The sequence below is a fragment of the Anolis carolinensis genome, chromosome 4 (genome assembly GCF_035594765.1).
Source record: "Anolis carolinensis isolate JA03-04 chromosome 4, rAnoCar3.1.pri, whole genome shotgun sequence".
Taxonomy (NCBI): Eukaryota; Metazoa; Chordata; class Lepidosauria; order Squamata; family Dactyloidae; genus Anolis; species Anolis carolinensis.
In genome coordinates this window covers 1,038,340-1,057,071 of record NC_085844.1, presented here as the reverse complement: position 1 = coordinate 1,057,071, position 18,732 = coordinate 1,038,340, and the positions used below count along the sequence as shown (strand labels likewise).

At 39.7% G+C, this 18,732-nt stretch overlaps 1 protein-coding gene across 1 annotated transcript in view; it reads right to left on the bottom strand.

The window, feature by feature from the left end:
* LOC103281522 (sphingomyelin phosphodiesterase 5) overlaps positions 1-12,477 on the bottom strand; it is a 41,674-nt gene extending 29,197 nt beyond the window's left edge. Inside the window, exon 1 of the mRNA XM_062979831.1 lies at positions 12,365-12,477. The gene's annotated coding sequence lies outside the window, so the exon portion shown is untranslated. The remainder of the gene's footprint in view (positions 1-12,364) is intronic.
* Between the last annotated feature and the right edge of the window lie 6,255 nt (positions 12,478-18,732).

Genomic DNA, 18,732 nt, shown 5'->3' with positions numbered 1-18,732 from the left:
TCTATGATTATTAAAAGGATACATAAGCACATTTACATTGAAGAAGATGAAAATAATGATTTAATCAGAGTTGGACAGTCATATCTTAAATTACAGTTTGATGTAAAGATTCAAAAACATTTAAACTACTGAGGCCTCAATTAATGTAATTTTATTGGTATCTTGGCTTATACTGGAGTCAATGTTTTCCCAGTTTTTTGTGGTAAAATTAGGTGCCTCGGCTTATATTTGGGTTGGCTTATACTCGAGTATATACGGTATATATATCACATACATATACATACATGTACACATACATATATATATTACAGAACTGCATTCTATCTTTTACTACAGAACTACAATTAAATACTTATTAAACATAACAGATCAAAAGTCCTAAAAACAAAACAAAGAAATGAGAGGGACGGTTATTGTCTCTTGTTATTCTAATCCCTTTAAATGCCCTTGTACAGTCACATTTCTGCTTTTGATAGGTCTTCATGACACACAAGTATTCACGCCTAATTGTATGTTAATTTCTTATCTCGAAATGCTTCCTAATGAATATGTAGAGTGGGGTTGTTCTATGATGATGTAACACTGTTTTCATAATCAACAAACTCAACTTTTAGGTTATAAATTCCTGTTCAAGTCTCTATACATTAAGAAGCAATTTTCCAGGTCCCCCCCTTTCATTCTGCAAAGAACGGCTGATTAATTTCCTATATTTGGAGGCTTCTTTTAAAATCCAAAACCTCGGTACAACACTACAGCTGACAAAAGCCCTCGATGCTGGTGCGAAAAGGGGATAAAGGAGCCCCCGTCTTTCCTTAAATGTGGCATCACAATTCTCCAAAAGCTAAAAGCATGGCTGAGATATGAGCTGGTTTCCTGCCTGCTCCTGTCACCCACACATTGCACAACGTATGCAATTATGCCTTTTATGCTCTTAAGGGGATCCTGATTCTTGACGGCAAACGGTCTTTGTGAAGACTGTATATTTTGTAATATATATTTTAATACTGTTGTGGTTGAATTGCTTGACACTCTATTAGATATTCATGGGAAAATTATAGCCAAATGGACTACAGGATGTCCATCCCGCAAAGATAAAGTTTTGGCAGTTTAATAAACCTTTTCCATGATTTATTATAGAACCAATTAGGAAATGACACTTATAACCTAGGAATAAAAATGTGTTACTTAGTGTTATCACCATCCCATCATCATTATAGAGATCTCTGGAGGAGACATACTGCAAGACAGACAGAACATACATGACATGACATGATTTCAGAACACAAAAAGCAGTTGAATATCAATCCTCCAAAATTCTTGAAATGTTCTGGATTTTTTATCTCAACACATTTGCATTTGGGTTACACAATGAGATATCTTGGCACATAAGGTACATAATGAGGCCCCTTGGGCATGGGACCCAAGTCTAAGCATGAGATGCATTGATGCTTCCAAGCCTCTCTATCGCCCGAAGACAATTTGTATACACAATGTTTTTAATAACTTTGGGCAGGAGGCCAGGTTTTTGCGCACTGAATCATCAGAAAGCAAAGGTGTCTCTCTCTCAGCCACCCACCTGCCACACGCTTTGGGATGCTTCGGATTTCGGGATTCCGGAGAAGAGACGCTCAACCTGTCACTGGTTTTAAAGGGCTGCATAGTTTCTGGCATGCCTCCTTGTTTTCTCATTGGCACCTCTAGCTTATGCTAATGGGCAGTAATTATAGGGCATTACATGCGCCTTAATAGCCCTGACAAAGCTGCGGAGGCATGCCTGCATTTTTGCTGGCACAGTTGTCGGGAGAGTATCGCGAGGCATTTGCCTCAATGGGCCAACTCACCTGAGGCTGAAGTGGCCCAGACCCCACGGTCCCTGGAATTAGATGGTTAAGCTTCTTGGATCGCAAATAGGGTTTAGCACAGGCATGGGCCAACTTGGGTCCTCCCTCCAGGTGTTTTGGACTCCAGCTCCCACCATTCCTCACAGCCTCAGGCCCTTTCCTTTCCCCCTTCATCCGCTTCATCGTGCTTTCCAAAGGCCTCCATTTGACCACCAAGGGCCCTTCCGCACAGCCATCTAACCCAGAATATCAAGTCAGATAACCCACAATATCTGCTTTGAACTAGATGGTCTTAGTCCACACTGCTGTATAATCCAGTTCAGTGTGGATTTTATACAGCTATGTGGAAGGGGCCATGCTTAAGAGAAGAAAGCAGGGTATAAATAAATGTATTAGTGCAAATAATCAATGTCTCCCAACCCGTTTATCATTGTGCTTTACATAGTTCAGTGAATAATTTATTGGAAGGATAAAGCTCACGCAGTGGAACACTTTGGTGGTCCTAATAAACAATGATCTGGATGTTAGGAATAGTGGGAGCTGAAGTCCTAAATTCCTGGAGGGAAGACTGAGTATGAGATTCATATAACAGTTTATGTATTTATGTGTTAATGCAGGCATATGTTAGGTGAGTGAGTTTGTTTTAGATTTAGTTTTTAGTTTTGTAGTATGTCGTAGCACAGGCATGGGCAAACTTTGGCTCTCCTGGTGTTTTGGACTTCAACTCCCACAATTCCTAACAGCCAGTAGGCTGTTAGGAATTGTGGGAGTTAAAATCCAAAACACTTGGAGAAGGGCCGAAGTTCACACATGCCTGCTTTAGAAGTTCTGGAATGGACCTAGCAGCAGCTGTACAAATATCAATTTATCAATTTGATATACAATTTATCAATTTGATATACAATGTATCAATGTATCAATTTGATGCTTTTGTGTAACGTGTATCTTTTATATACTGTGTACTGTGTACATTAGGCTTGCTCAAATAATTCGATTTCCCCGTTACCCGTTATTAATTCGTTACTTTCGTTAGTTTTGAAGCAATATACGGCCTTGATTGTCCACACGTCTGGATATCGTGGTTTCGAACCGCGAGAGGCCGTTTTTCGTTATGTCGTCGTTTTTTTCGTTAGGAAAAAACAGCTTTTGCAAATCACCCAAACTCCCACCATTCAGGCCCTTTCCTTTTGCCCCTCAGCAAAAGGGGCGTCACGGGCTCAGCCAATGGGAGGGGGCGAGGGGGAAGGAGGCCGAGGAGGAGGAGGAAGACGGAGGGGGGAAATGGCCGCCGCCTCGCCTCAGCTCAGGCCTGGTGTCTCTCTGTGAAGCGGGAAGGCGGCGGATGGAGCCGGGAATGGAGAGACTGAGAGAGACAGAGAGGGGCCCGGCGGTGAGGAGGAAGAGGCCCGGGATGTGAGGAGGTGTGGGCCAGGCCCGTCCTCGGCTGCTCCCGGGGAGGGAGGGAGGGAGGGAGGGAGGACTAAGACTCCCAGGGGCCCAGATTCGCACCCTCCCTCCCCCCAATACAGGTCTCCATACGACACTACATGAACTTGAATGGATACTGTGGTTGTGTTGTCGAAAGCTTTCATGGCCGGGATCACACTGTTGTGGTATGTATTCCGGGCTCTATGGCCATGTGCCAGAAGCATTCTCTCCTGACGTTTCACCCACATCTGTGGCAGACATACTCAGAGGTTTTGACGTCTGTGCGAAGCTAGGCAAGTGGGGTTTATATATCTGTGGAAGGTCCAGGGTGGGAGAAAGAACTCTTGTCTGTGGGAGGCAAGTGTGAATGTTGCAATTGGTCACCTTGATTAGCATTGAATAGCCTTGCAGCTTCAAAGCCTGGCTGCTTCCTACCTGGGGGAATCCTTTGTTGGGAGGTATTAGCTGGCCCTGATTGTTTCCTGTCTGGAATTCCCATTTTCTGGGTGTTGTTCTTTTACTGTCCTGATTTTAGCTTTTCTGTAGCTAAAAATGCATATAAAATTGATTCTATAGGGAGGATAAATGATTGGATTTCAACTCCTACAGCTTAGCTTTCTCTGCCAATAATGGTACCATACCAAACTAAACCTCCCAAGATTCTGTAGCAGTGAGCCATCTTGGATATTGTAAGGGATTTTATTATTATTATTATTATTATTATTATTATTATTATTATTATTATTATTATTAGACCTTGCTCCCAGGAAGGTGCCTTCGCTGTGGCTCCCAACTTATCTATCTACCTTTCCACATATTCTCCACATTGTGTGTATGTGTATGTATATTATATATACATGAGCCCCGATGGCGAAGTGTGTTAAAGCACTGAGCTGCTGAACTTGCAGACCGAAAGGTCCCAGGTTCAAATCCCGGGAGCAGAGTGAGTGCCCGCTGTTAGCTCCAGCTTCTGCCAACCTAGCAGCTTGAAAACATGCCAATGTGAGTAGATCAATAGGTACCGCTCTGGCGGGAAGGTAATGGCACTCCATGTAGTCATGCCGGCCACATGACCTTGGAGATGGCTATGGACAACACTGGCTCTTGGGCTTAGAAATGGAGATGAGCACCAACCCCCAGAGTCAGACATGACTGAACTTAACGTCAAGGGATACCTTTACCTTTACCTATACACACACATACACACACACATATGCAGGGACTATATATATATAGACAGTATATATCACATACACACCAATTTAACAAAGTTTCAGCCACAAAAACAAAGTTTCTGAAGTAGAACAATGACTTTCACAGTAAAGACAACCCAATTTAACAGGAAATAAGACTTTCAAACCAGGAACAGATTTCTGCAATTATTAAAAAATGGTTTATTATAAAAGCTATGAAAATTCGCCAAAAATCAGAGGATAAGGGAAACGTTCCAAATTTTGGTGAGCTATCAGTGTTAAATGTGTTCTACCACTGTACCAAGTTTGAAGAAGATCACTCAAAAAATGAGGGTGGGAGAGTCCTGTAAAGTCCCCTCCCTCTGTGCTGTTTTTGGGAATTGCGCATGCGCGTCTGCCATTAACGAATTAATTTAGAAAAATAACGAATTTTCGTTAATTTCGAATTTTTTGGGGGGCAAAATTCGGAAATGACATCAGAAACGAAACGCTGGCGCCCCCTGCTTTTGAAACGAGTTTAGAATCAATTTTTTCATGGATCGCTCAAGCCTAGTGTACATCCCTTAGATGAAGTGTATTATCTGTTTTAATATATCTACCAAAATGTAACTAGATGGTAGCCAGAGCCACCTCTTCATTACTCTTGTTTGTATAATCCCTTGGGAAAGGGGACTGTGGCTAGGGTCCCTCCAGCCAGTTCCCAAGCCAGATAACTATCAGATCCCTTGTGTAGATATGTAGATAGATTATGCTCTTTACCAACAAAATAAGCTAGGGAAGACAAAATAAGCTAGGGAAGGCGGGGCCGGGAAGACATCTTTCCACCATGTCTCCTGTATCAATATAATGATATAATGATATATAATAATATTATACTATACTATTATTATAATACATTGTATATACATGGAATATTAATAATAATATTATGATGCAATACAATGTAATAATAATTATAATTCACTATTATAATTGTATATTTATATTACATGCAATATTACTAATAATATTGCGATATAGTTGTATAATATAATATATTGTATGTATATATACTTGTAAACCGCCCTGAGTCCCCTTCGGGGTGAGAAGGGCGGTATATAAATGTCGCAAATAAATAAATAATAAATAAATAAATGTTTGCCTATTTAACATGAGACTGAGAATTATTATTATTACTGGCTGTTAGGAATTTTGGGAGTTGAAGTCCAAAACACCCGGAGGGCCAAAGTTTGCCCATGACTGTTGTATCAGCTAGTCAGATACTTGCCTAATACTAGCTGTGTGTGTGTGTGTTTAGATGTAGTCAAATAGACTGTGCAGTGGATGGAGCGGAATTTGGCCCCACGCCTGTCCATTGGATGCCCCATTGCACCTTGATCTCCCAAAAAATGGGAGCAAGGGCTCCCCCTGCTGCTCTTCAAAGGAATAACCTCACAACATGGGCCTGCATCAAGCAAAAGGAAAAATGGGGCACCAATAAATACAGTACATGCAATATTAATACAGTAGAATCTCACTTATCCAACACTCGCTTATCCAACGTTCTGGATTATCCAACGCATTTTTGTAGTCAATGTTTTCAATACATCGTGATATTTTGGTGCTAAATTTGTAAATACGGCAATTACTACATAGCATTACTGCGTATTGAACTACTTTTTCTGTCAAATTTGTTGTATAACATGATGTTTTGGTGCTTAATTTGTAAAATCATAACTTAATTTGATGTTTAATAGGCTTTTCCTTAATCTCTCCTTATTATCCAACATATTCGCTTATCCAACGTTCTGCTGGCCCGTTTATGTTGGATAAGTGAGACTCTACTGTACAATGAAAATTACAAAACACTTAAAAATCACCCCAACATTTTAAATTTAAGTTATAAACGAACAAAATATCAAACATACATAACTTTATTACGGTCCATGGACCTGCAGCTGTCAAGTGAACAACATACAAGAGTTTACAGAACTCTTTTTTTGTATTTTTTATATGTAAAAATATATTGGAATTTTTTAAAGATAAAACAGGGGATTGGATAAATGTTGGAATGAGGACGGAAACCATAACAGTTTGGTGAAATAAAATTATCATGGTTTCATTGTATACAGTTAGAACAATGGTTTCAGTATTGGTTAAAAACAAAAGAAATGGTAGTAAACCTACCCAATTTGAACAAATAATACAAAATGGAAGAGATGTGGAAGAACATGAACATTTGGAGTAACTAGTAAAATGTATAAGATAATAGTGGAAATTAAAGAGGAGATACGGGAAGAAGATGTAGGGATTAGAATAAGTGATATGGAATGGACACAACTATGGGGACAAAGACATTTTTAAAATTGTCAATACGTGTTAAAGAAAACTATTATAAATTAATATGGAAATGGTATTTAACACCAGTAAAATAGCTAATATCAACAGAAACTACTTGAAATAACTGCTGGGGTGTGTGTGAAGAAATGGGAACATATATGTGGTGGTTCCCATATGTGGTGGCATTATAAATAAGTAACATCTGGGAAGAAGTATTTAGAGAAATAGAAGATATTATGAATATAAAATTGGAAAGAAGTACTGGTACTGCTTTATTATCATTGTATAATACTAAACCGTTGAAAAAAGAAGAAAAAATGCAATATCTAACTTTTTAATGGTAGCATGATTACTTATAGCAAGAAATTGGAAAAAGGAAATAAATATACAAATTGAAGAGCGGTATAAGGAATTATGGAAATTGGACACAAATGACAAACTGACATGTAGGCTAAAAGTTAAAAGAGGGATATGGGAAAAGTGATTTTGATGAAGTTTGGAGAAAATGTATTGAAAGAGGACTGAATAAGAGAGATGGGAAACAATCTCCACAAGAGGAAATGACATTGAAGTGAATGTTAAGGAAATGTATAATGTGAAGATACTTATTTCATTTTTTGTTTATATCCATTACCGCATTGTTATATATTCATTGTAATTACTCAGAAGTTCAATGTAATAATATGAGGATGGCTAATCTGTAGGAAACTTTTTAACCCCTTACCCAGAATCCTTCCCCTGAAATGGTTTTTCCTTAAAATTGTTGATAGAACATTCTGTTTGATATTTATTTGCTCACCTGTTTGGATTTGTACTTGAAAAACCGAACTTGAAATTGTTCTAGACTCTGGAAACGACCACTTAATTGCCAAGTTGTATAAATTGTTGTCAAAACATGAAATGGAGGAGGAACTGGTGAAAGATTGTATGGCTAGATTTATGTATGGATGGGTGGATGGTTGGCTAGATAGCTAGATAGCTAGATAAACAGATTTCTAAGGAACCAATGACTAATGGAAAACAGCTGGTGACTTTCTCCTGCTGTGCTCTAGAGCAGTGGTTCCCAACCTTTTTTTTGACTGGGGGCCCACTTGACCAGGGCCCACTTTGACCGGAGACCGCTCTCCAACATGAGTACCAAAAGGGTTATGAATCAGTTTTTGGTCAAGTTTAGATTCAAATTGGTTATTTGGTGTGCTGATTCAGAAATCTGCATTGGATAGGCCACACCAGCTCTAGTTTCCGATACAGAACATATGCGATCCAGTAGTCGCCATCTGCTCACCCACAGGAAAACATATTTAATAATGGTTTTAATAAAACATTATTAAAATAAATAAAATAAAATAATAAATAAAGAGGAAAGAGGTTCATGGACCAGATTTTCATTCTCGCAGCACACTGCTGGGCCACGGCCTACGGGTTGGGAACCACTGACTTAGAGACTTCAGTAGAAACAGAAGTATGCTTGTAGAAGTCAGTAGGAACAGAATCCTGTACAGAATCCATTGAACTTTCAGTGTCAAAACAGAAACTCTATTAGACTCTGAGACCAGAGAGATGCTTTGGATTTTAGTCTGTTGAAGGACACCCTGTGTTACCTACACAGAGAACTACTTCAAATCCTATTTGTAACTGGATGATGTGGGACAGTGGATGATGCCATGGAGATGTATCTAGCTAGATAGCTAGATAAACAGACTTTTAAGGAACCAATGACTGAATGGAAAACAGCTGGTGACTTTCTCCTGCTGTGCTCTAGAGCAGTGGTTCCCAAACTTTTTTTTCACCAGGGTCCACTTTGACCAGGGACTACTCTCCAACATTAGTACCAAAAGGGTTCCAAATCCGTGATCAATTTTATATTCGGTTTGGTTATTTGTGGTGCTGATTCAGAAAATTGCATTGGATAGACTACATCAGCTCTAGTTTCCGATACAGATCATATGCCATCCAGTAGTTGCCATCTGCTCGCCCACAGAAAACCGTATTTAATCATCTTGAGTTGATGTGGTCTATCCAATGCAATAGCCAGTTCTATGGAAAGGAGTGGAAATAAAATTAATATAATAAATAAATAATGGCATTGGCGGTAGCATGAAGGGTTGGGGTTGTTGTTGTGTGGTGTGTGCTGGGGAAGGCATTTAATTTTGTTGTGGAACATACAATGACAAGCTATTCTATTACCTAGTTATCATGCACTTTGCTCTGACCCCCCTTTATTGTGTCCTTTTGGTGGTTGAAATTGAGATTGTTTAAAAACTTTTTATCTTATTTATATATAACTAGCTGTGCCCGGCCACGCGTTGCTGTGGCGAAGTCTGGTGGTATGGGAAAGAAAGTATTGAGGAATTGGTGGTAGTTAAGGTAAAGGGTAAACATTTTCCCCTGACGTTAAGTCCAGTCATGTCTTACTCTGGGGGTTGGTGCTCATCTCCATTTCTAAGCCGAAGAGCCGGCGTTGTCCGTAGACTCCTCCAAGGTCATGTGGGATGACTGCATGGAGCGGCGTTACCTTCCCGCCGGAGCAGTACCTATTGATGCACTCACATTTGCATGTTTTTGAACTTCTGGGTTGGCAGAAGCTGGGGCTAACAGTGGGGGCTCTCTCCGCTCCCCCAATTCAAACCTGCGGCCTTTCGGTCCAGAAGTTCAGCAGCTCAGCGCTTTAACACACTGCGCCATCAGGGGATATTATTTCCTAAAGGTTGTGAATATACAATATTTCTCATTGGTTTTTTTTTGTTTTGTCTGTTGGAGGCAAGTATGAATGCTGCAATTAGGAAAATGATTAGGATGTAATGGCCTTGCAGCTTTAAAGCCTGGCTGCTTTCTCCCTGAGTGATTTTTTTGTTGGGAGGTGTTAGCTGGCCCTGATTATTTCCTGTCTGGAATTCCCTTGTTTTCAGAGTGGTGTTGTTTGCGATATTTTATGTGCTTCTACTGTCTGTGGCCCTAAGAAAACAGAGGATTTGCCAGTCTTTGATGATGGGAATACTTTGTTGGGAGGTGTTAGCTGGCCCTGATTGTTTCCTGTGTGGAATTCCCCTGTTTATTTACTGTCCTGGTTTTAGAGATTTATGAATTTAGCACCAAAATATCACGATATATTGAAAGCATTGACTACAAAAATGCGTTGGATAATCCAGAACGTTGGATAAGCGAGTGTTGGATAAGTGAGACTCTACTGTAATTACTACATAGCATTACTGCGTATGGAACTACTTTTTCTGTCAAATTTGTTGTATAATATGATGTTTTGGTGCTTAATTTGTATAACAATTACCTAATTTGATGTTTTATTGGCTTTTCCTGAATCCCTTCTTATTATCCAACATGTTCACTTATCCTGCCGGCCTGTTTATGTTGGATAAGTGAGAATCTACTGTATATTTCTAATCTTATATTATCTGCTTAGGACTGGATTATATGAGGCCCCTTCTTCACAGCTGTATAAAATGCACACTGAAGTGGATTATATGGCAGTGTGGACTCAAGATAATCCAGTGCAAAGCAGATAATATAAGATTATAAATGGGTTATATAGCTGTGTGGAAGGGCCTTGAGTCTACACTGCCATATAATCCAGTGCAAATCTGATAATCTGTGGAAGAGGCCTAAGTGAGGCCTAAATCTGCGTGTCCCCTAACTGAATCCTGGCTGTCCTTTGGCTGAGTCGGTTGCTAGGCAACCAAGTGGGCAGAGATTAGCCCTCTAAACTGGCAGCAATTGGATAAAAAAAATATTGCTCTCCCTCTAATTAGGACTTTATTTTTCTTTTCTTTTTGTTGGATAAGTGAGAATCTACTGTATATTTCTAATCTTATATTATCTGCTTAGGACTGGATTATATGAGGCCCCTTCTTCACAGCTGTATAAAATGCACACTGAAGTGGATTATATGGCAGTGTGGACTCAAGATAATCCAGTGCAAAGCAGATAATATAAGATTATAAATGGGTTATATAGCTGTGTGGAAGGGCCTTGAGTCTACACTGCCATATAATCCAGTGCAAATCTGATAATCTGTGGAAGAGGCCTAAGTGAGGCCTAAATCTGCGTGTCCCCTAACTGAATCCTGGCTGTCCTTTGGCTGAGTCGGTTGCTAGGCAACCAAGTGGGCAGAGATTAGCCCTCTAAACTGGCAGCAATTGGATAAAAAAAATATTGCTCTCCCTCTAATTAGGACTTTATTTTTCTTTTCTTTTTGTTGTATCAACCTTGAGGCGTGGATGATGGGTTGTATTGTCAAATTTTGAGGTTGGGGGGCCTGTACTTTTGTTGTTTTGTGAGTCGCCGTGATGCCATCACTCTTTTATATATATAGATTGTGCTTGAATTTATTTTGATTTTATACTGCCTGTTATTTTATTGTTTGTTTTATATTTTAACTTGTATACACTTTGTCTTTTCTGGGCTTGGCCCCATGTGAGCCGCCCCGAGTCCCTTCGGGGAGATGGCGGCGGGATACAAAAATAAAGTATTGTTATTATTATTATTATTATTATTATTATTATTATTATTATTACCATATATACTCAATTATAAGCCGAACCAAATATAAGCTGAGGCACCTAATTTTACTACAAAAAACTGGGAAAACATTGACTCAAGTATAAGCCGAGAGTGGTAAATTTCAGAAATAAAAATAGATACCAATAAAATTACATTAATAGAGGCATCAGTAGGTTCAATGTTTTTGAATATTTACATAAAGCTCAAATTTAAGACTGTCCAACTCTGATCCAATCATTATTCTCATCTTCTTCAATGTAAATGTGCTTATGTATCCTTTTAATAATAATAGAGTAAAATAATACATGTAATAATAATAATAATAATAAATACAGGAAAATAATACATGTAATAATAAATAGAGTAAAATAATAAATGTAATAATAATAATAAGAAGAAGATCAGAGTGAAATAATAAATGTACTAATAATAATAAAATAGAGTAAAATAAATGTAATAGTAGCAACAATAATAGAGAAAAATAATAAATGTAATAATACCAATAATAATAGAGAAAAATAATAAATGTAATAATGCCAATAATAATAGAGAAAAATAATAAATGTACCATATATTCTCGAGTATAAGCTGACCCAAATATAAGCCAATCAGGACCCTCACCTGAGTATAAGCCGAGCGGGGCCTTTTCAGTCTTAAAAAAAGGGCTGAAAAACTAGGCTTATACTCGAGTATATACAGTATTATTATTCTATTCTATTGATCCGAAGTTTGCTCAGGCCTGGTGTAGATAGTAAACCCCTGGTGTAGATTTTATCTTTGTATTCATGCGACTGGCCCTGTTTTTACTGTTTCTTTGATTTGCGTTGTAGTATATATTGTATATTATTACTTATTGTATTGTTTAATTGCTCTATGTTATGTTGTATTTATACTTGTTATATTGTTTGCTCTGGGCATGGCCCCATGTAAGCCGCCCCGAGTCCCCGTTGGGGAGATGGTGGCGGGGTATAAATAAAGTTTTATTATTATTATTATAACCCACACAACCCCTTTTCCCTGGCTGAGATCCAGAAATACTTCAAATAAATTCATAAATAAAATGCAAACCGTTTCCCTTCCAGAGCCAGTGATAGAAGATCCAGCCGCAGTTCCTTTTGGGGATCTGTTTACCTCAGGAGAGGCTCCTGACAGGAAGCAAGGCCCTCGGACGCCATTTTGTCTTTGGGAGCTTGCAGGAAGACAAAATGGCCGCCTGTGGGTGAGGATCCTTACTCTCCATGGCAACCGTCTCCTAGGCAACCGTCCTGCTAGGCCTAAGCCTCCCTGTTGTGGCCTTTCCTCATTTCCAATTAGGAAATGACACTGATAACCCAAGAACAAAGAAAGTATTACATAGCGCAATATATAATAATAATAACAATAACAATAATAATAATATATAATGTGCAACAGCAGGATTATGTCCCTCACGCAGAAAGAAAGTTAGGGTAAGTTAATCAACTTTTCCCATGTTTTTATGCTAGAACCAATTAGGAAATACAGTATACAGTAAAGTCTCGCTTATCCAACATTCTGGATAATCCAACGCATTTTTGTAGTCAATGTTTTCAACATATCGTGATATTTTGGTGCTAGATTTGTAGTAATTACTACATAACATTACTGCGTATTGAACTACTTTTTCTGTCAAATTTGTTGTATAACATGATGTTATGGTGCACCTTACCCAGTTTACTTTTACAACCTCTCAGTTTTAATCCATGTTTTTATTAGTTCTTGTCATTTGTTTTTATTGGCTAATGTTTAAATTTTATAATTGTGCATGTTTTTTTGTCTATTGTTGTGTTTTATATTGCTATTGTTTTTATTTGGGCTTGGCCCCATGTCAGCCGCCCTGAGTCCCCTTTGGGGAGATAGAGGCAGGATATAAAAATAAAGTTATTATTATTATTATTATTATTATTATTATTATTATTATTATTATGTTTTGGTGCTGAATTTGTAAAATCATAACCTAATTTGATGTTTAATAGGCTTTTCCTTAATGCCTCCTTATTATCCAACATATTTGCTTATCCAACGTTCTGCCGGCCCGTTTATGTTGGATAAGTGAGACTCTACTGCATAAGTAAATAAAAACAATATCAACATAACATTCAGATGAAATAAATAAATTAAAAACACAAGATACAAAAATAACCATGATGACAGATAGAGAAGGTAATGTTTTAATCATCTCTACAGTTTTAGGTGATTTTGAAAAACTCATTTTGACAAGTCTGTGTTTAATTCTCTTTGGATGTTTATTTGTTGTAGGCAACATATTGCAATTTGTACTGTTTTTAGTGTTGTGAGCCTCCTTGAGTCTCATTTAAGAGAAGAAAGTGGAATATAGAAAAATGTAATTATAACTGTTATTAATCATGACAACAATAGCAACAACAGAAGCCAACAAAAACATTTTGTTGTTGTTGTCTTGGATTTTAAGTCTGGTCCTTGGGGTTGTTTGGGGAGCTGATTCCAATATTGATCAGGACTAGCTTCTGAGATATGGTCACCAATTGGAATGTCCGGAATCTCCGGCCGGACAGGAATGTGGCTGGACGGGAGCATGACCCCGCTGTCTCTGAGGTCCCGATCCCTTGGGACACCTGGGCATTGGCAGCGATGACCGTCGAACTCACCTGTCCGGCAGGGTGGCCGATTGGTCCCCAAGGGGGTGGGTGAGGTTTTCGGGTGGTTTTCAAAATAATGCTTCAGATTAATGAGATGTTATTGGAGGGCCTAGAGGCAATCAATGTGTCAATAGGATAGTAACCAGAACAAAGGAAGGGGCGGAAGAGGAAGCCGGCTGGAGAGACAGCACGCAGCTTTGCTCTCTGAATGAGGGACAATCGGCCTCTTGAAGACACCAGACTGGCTTGGCCGGAGAGATAAGCACACGAGTGGCTGCAGGTAAGTCCACAAAAGCAGGCCCAGCACGGGGAGTTTGCTTCAGGGCAAGATGGCGCATTTGTATAAAGGCAGCATGGGGTATTTGCATAAGGGTAGTGAAGGGGCAAAGATGTAAAAGATGTAAAAATACTCTTCTTAATCCAAAGTCAAAAGCAGGAGGCCCCTTTTTTGTGGAGAGGGCGAAAGAACTATTTATTGCAAGGGTCCTCAAACTTTTTAAGTGGAGGGCCGATTCACAGGTAAAGAAAGGGACACTCAAAGGCCATCTAGACAATCTCATAAAACCATAGGTAAGGAAAGGGACCCTCAAAGGCCATCTAGACAATCTCATAAAACCATAGGTAAGGAAAGTGACCCTCAAAGGCCATCTAGATGATATCATAAGGCCATCAGAAGACCATAGATAAAGAAAGGGACTCTCAAAGACCATCTAGATTGTTTCATAAGACCATAGGTAAGGAAAGGGACTCTCAAAGGCCATCTAGACAATCTCATAAAACCATAGGTAAGGAAAGTGACCTCCAAAAGCCATCTAGATGGTCTCATAAGGCCGTAGCTAAGCAAAGAGACCTTCAAATACCATCTAGACGATCTCATAAGACCATAGGTAAGCAAAGAGACCTCCAAAGACCATCTAGATGATCTCATAAGACCATAGGTAAGCAAAGAGACCTCCAAAGACCAGGTAGACTTAGGTCAACCCTAAGTCTAAAGGTTAGGACAGGGGCCAGGTCAATGACCTTGGAGGGCCGCATCCGGCCCCCAGGCCTTAGTTTGGGGACCTCTGGTTTATTGCGTGGCCATAGCAATGTGAGAAATACATGCATACATGCAACCAAAGGATTTGTCCGAATTTCCAAAATGGTTGCAAGGGTTTTATCACCTCCACAGAAATTAGCAAGCATATCCTTATTGGTTTACAAAGATCATTTACCCCATTTGTCTAATGTTGTCTACGTCACAAGCATCTTAACCACCATGCAATCCCATTGGTTTTCTATGCTGTAACAACATGTGATTCTTTAGACAATGGTGCTTTCATGTTACTGACCCTGACTTGTTGCAAGCATATGCTCGAAATCCTATGGGAACCTGTTCTGACTTGATGTATTGTTATTATTTGAAAGTAACTTCTTTTTCTCGGGAACAACTCTTTTCCCAAACATCAGCATTTTCTCTCAAGTGCAGGCCTTCCCCAAAGATAGGCCTTTTGCAACTTAGGTCAATCAAAACATATGGGACTTATAGTCATTACAAGTATCTTTGAAAATTCTTTTTAAACCCACGTCTCTCGCAGTAGTATGGTGTATTTGCATAAGGGAAAGATGGGACATTTGCATAAGGGCAGCATGGGGTATTTGCATAAGGGAAAGATGGTGTATTTGCATAAGGACAGCATTTACCTTTTTCGCAAAATATAGTAAAGAAGGGTGTAAATTAGAAACATTGAAGTTTGAAATTATGAAACTATTTTTTGAACTCAGAATAGAAAGGTAATACAAAAAAAGTTAAAACATTCGAAATCATCTTAATGAGAAGGATGAACCTGGGATGCTGCTACCAATTTAGTAATCCTCAGCTCTATTTTCATCAGCTGTAATCATAAATCACCCCAATTGACTATTTGCAATCGGTTTCTTTTTTCTTTTTTGTTAATAAATTGGTTACCGCACTGAATCCACGTTCCACTAAATATGATGAAGGAAATGCAATTAAGAACTTTTGAATTACAGCTCATATTTCAGGATAAGCCGTAGGGATCTCCTTTTGCAGCTAGAATTGTTGGTAGCCTCTTTTGAATTTAAATTAATTCATCATTTGTAGTTACTTCCATCAGTTCTTCTTGTAACTATGGAGATTCTTCTGTGTTGGCACTTAAAAAAGGATCCAAAATCCAATCAGGTATGTTCATTTTCAAAATATCATCAAATCGTTGATTAAAATCTGAATGGAAAGCATCCAAGTGCTCACAATAAGAAAGCATGTCTTCATCTTTTTTTTTCTGCTCCTGATAAATTTGGGAATTGGCTGAATTCCCCTTGTCCAAAATTTCGTTGGTACAGAAGAAGTTTTGTCACAAATGCAGAAATAACAGATTTTGTTTTTGTTTAAATTCAGTTCATCACCTTGAAGCTGAAGATTGCTTTCATTAAATTTTTGAAACACATTGGTCAAGTAAGCGATGTCATTTTTGGATTGAATTAAATTGGATCATAAAGCATCATTTTTTGTTGTGACTGCGCCTTCGGAGATTATGGTTGATGGGGATGGAATTCGAAGAGGAAGAAAAAACCCTCGTGATGAGGGTTCACTGGAGGAGTTGCGCAGGAAGCGACTTAGAGAGCTATATGGGGGATCTTCTGAGGAAGATTCGGATGGGGAGATGGATGCTGAGGAACAGGTGGTGGCTGGGGAAGCGGGCACTGAATGGGCACAGCCACCGGAGATGTCTGGGGATTTGGGGTCTATGGATACTTCTGAACCTGGGGTTTCTGCAGGAGCTGATCCCAATTGGGATGCTTGGAGAAGGGAGGATGGTTCTTTAAGTGTTCATGGGGCTAAGTGTGGGCAGGATGATTGGGACTCCAACGAATTGCTAGGTACTCCAGATCCACGAGCTCTAGCTGTGTGGAGCTCAGACTCTGAGTAGATTTGGGACACCTGGTGTTTGGGTGTGAGTGTTTGGTCACCCAGGAGGAAGGGGAATAAAATGGGAATGTTTGGTGTTGCTGAGGCGCCATTGGGATCTCTGTGTTTCCAAGAAGACTGGACTTGGACTATGATTTGAATCTGCTGTTATCACCTAGCTTGGCTCTCGCTGTGTCTTATCGTGGACCTGTTTTGGATGACTGCACCCTCTTCAGACCTTGGATCGGAATTTGACCTTGCTACTGCCTTCGCCCTGTGATTGATGACTACTATCGGCTTTTGACTCCTGGCTTGCTCTTTGGACACCGCTGTTATCTCCTGACCTGACCTTGGAATCCCGGACGACGTCTTTTCACCATCCTTTTGGAGCCTTCGGCTTTATCCACATTGTGGAAGCAGTCTACTGCATTCTTAGTTTGTTTGTTTGTTTCCTGACCAATTTGGTGTTTTCTTTTGGGAACTGTTCCTTTGAAAACTACAGAGCCGGCTGGCAGGGCTTGGACTCAGAAAGTGCAGTTTGCACTAAGTTTGTTTAGCTTTGTTTTTACCTGCTTGTGTTGCTGAATTATATTATTTTTGTTTGAACTGCTCTTGAAGCACTGATAGTGAAGTGTTTCAAGGTTTTTTCTGTGTTAACATTACTTTTTGGCTTATCTGCTGAATAAACTCTATTTTTGTTCGCTAATTGGCGTCTGACTCTTGACATTTTTACCTTTCAAGAACTCCAGCACCAAGTTAAACAGCTTATAAAACCTATCTAAACAGGCACCCTTTGACAAATGCACCTGTGACCATCACCGCCCCCCTGGATCACTGCAGCGCCCACCAGGAGGCGGTAGTGCCCACTTTTGGAATCACTGCTCCAGATCAAGGTCCTTGGAACTTTGGAGGCAGAGCATACAACAGAGACAGACTCGCTTTTCCCAGTGGCTTTGAGATAAGGTGTGATGTCTCATGGGCCTCAGAGTTCTAACCCTAGCGCCATCATGAATAATGATGACGACAACATGGGGTTTTTGCCGCCTGAGCAGGAGACGGAGTCATTCCAGATGCCTCCTGTTGTTGACATTTCTTGCCAAGAGCCCATTAAAATGGACCTTGAACAAGTTTTTCCCAGCGCCTCTCCTCCCTTCCCGAGAAGAGTCCTATGCTGCGAGTCGGGGTCAAAAAGAACAAACAAGGAAAAGCGCTAGATTAGCAGCCAGGCAGAATGTTAATTAGCTAAGTTCTCCTGGGAATTTGCAGGGAGGATCGCAGCTGCAGGAAGATGTGTTTTGCTTCTCTTTCCCTTGGGAAAGGAAGCTCCGGACACCTGCTCTGCAGGAGGATTGGACTTCTTAAAAGTTCCCCGCACCGGGGAATCCGTGCGGAGTCAACAGATCAGCTTCAGGATTGACTTCGGTTCCAGCCTAGTGTGGACTGCGTTTTAAGTCTGCAACTCCAGTTTCCTTGCCTTGCCTTGCCTTGCCTTGCCTTGTCAAGTTTTCATGAACTATCTCGTCGTGTTTCCAGCCTTGGATTTTGTCTCAAGTATCTAGCCTTGTCTCCAGTTCTTGCTTTGGACTTACTTTGAACCTTAGAAACACTTTGGACATTTCCCCACTCTATGGCTTGGAAGTAGAGTGTGTTTCGGTTTTGGGATTACAACTTTGAACTCTAATATTATATATTGGACAATATATTTCTGGACTATATTTGACCTTCTCTGAAAGGTCTATTGCTGGACTACCTTTTCTACTTGTTTTTATTCCACTATAATATTTCTTTAATAAAGATATTAGATTGTATTTGGCCTCCGTGTTTGGTTCTTAGTGCTCCGCTGCCTGGGCGTGACATTATTATTTATTTATTTATTTATTTGCGACATTTAT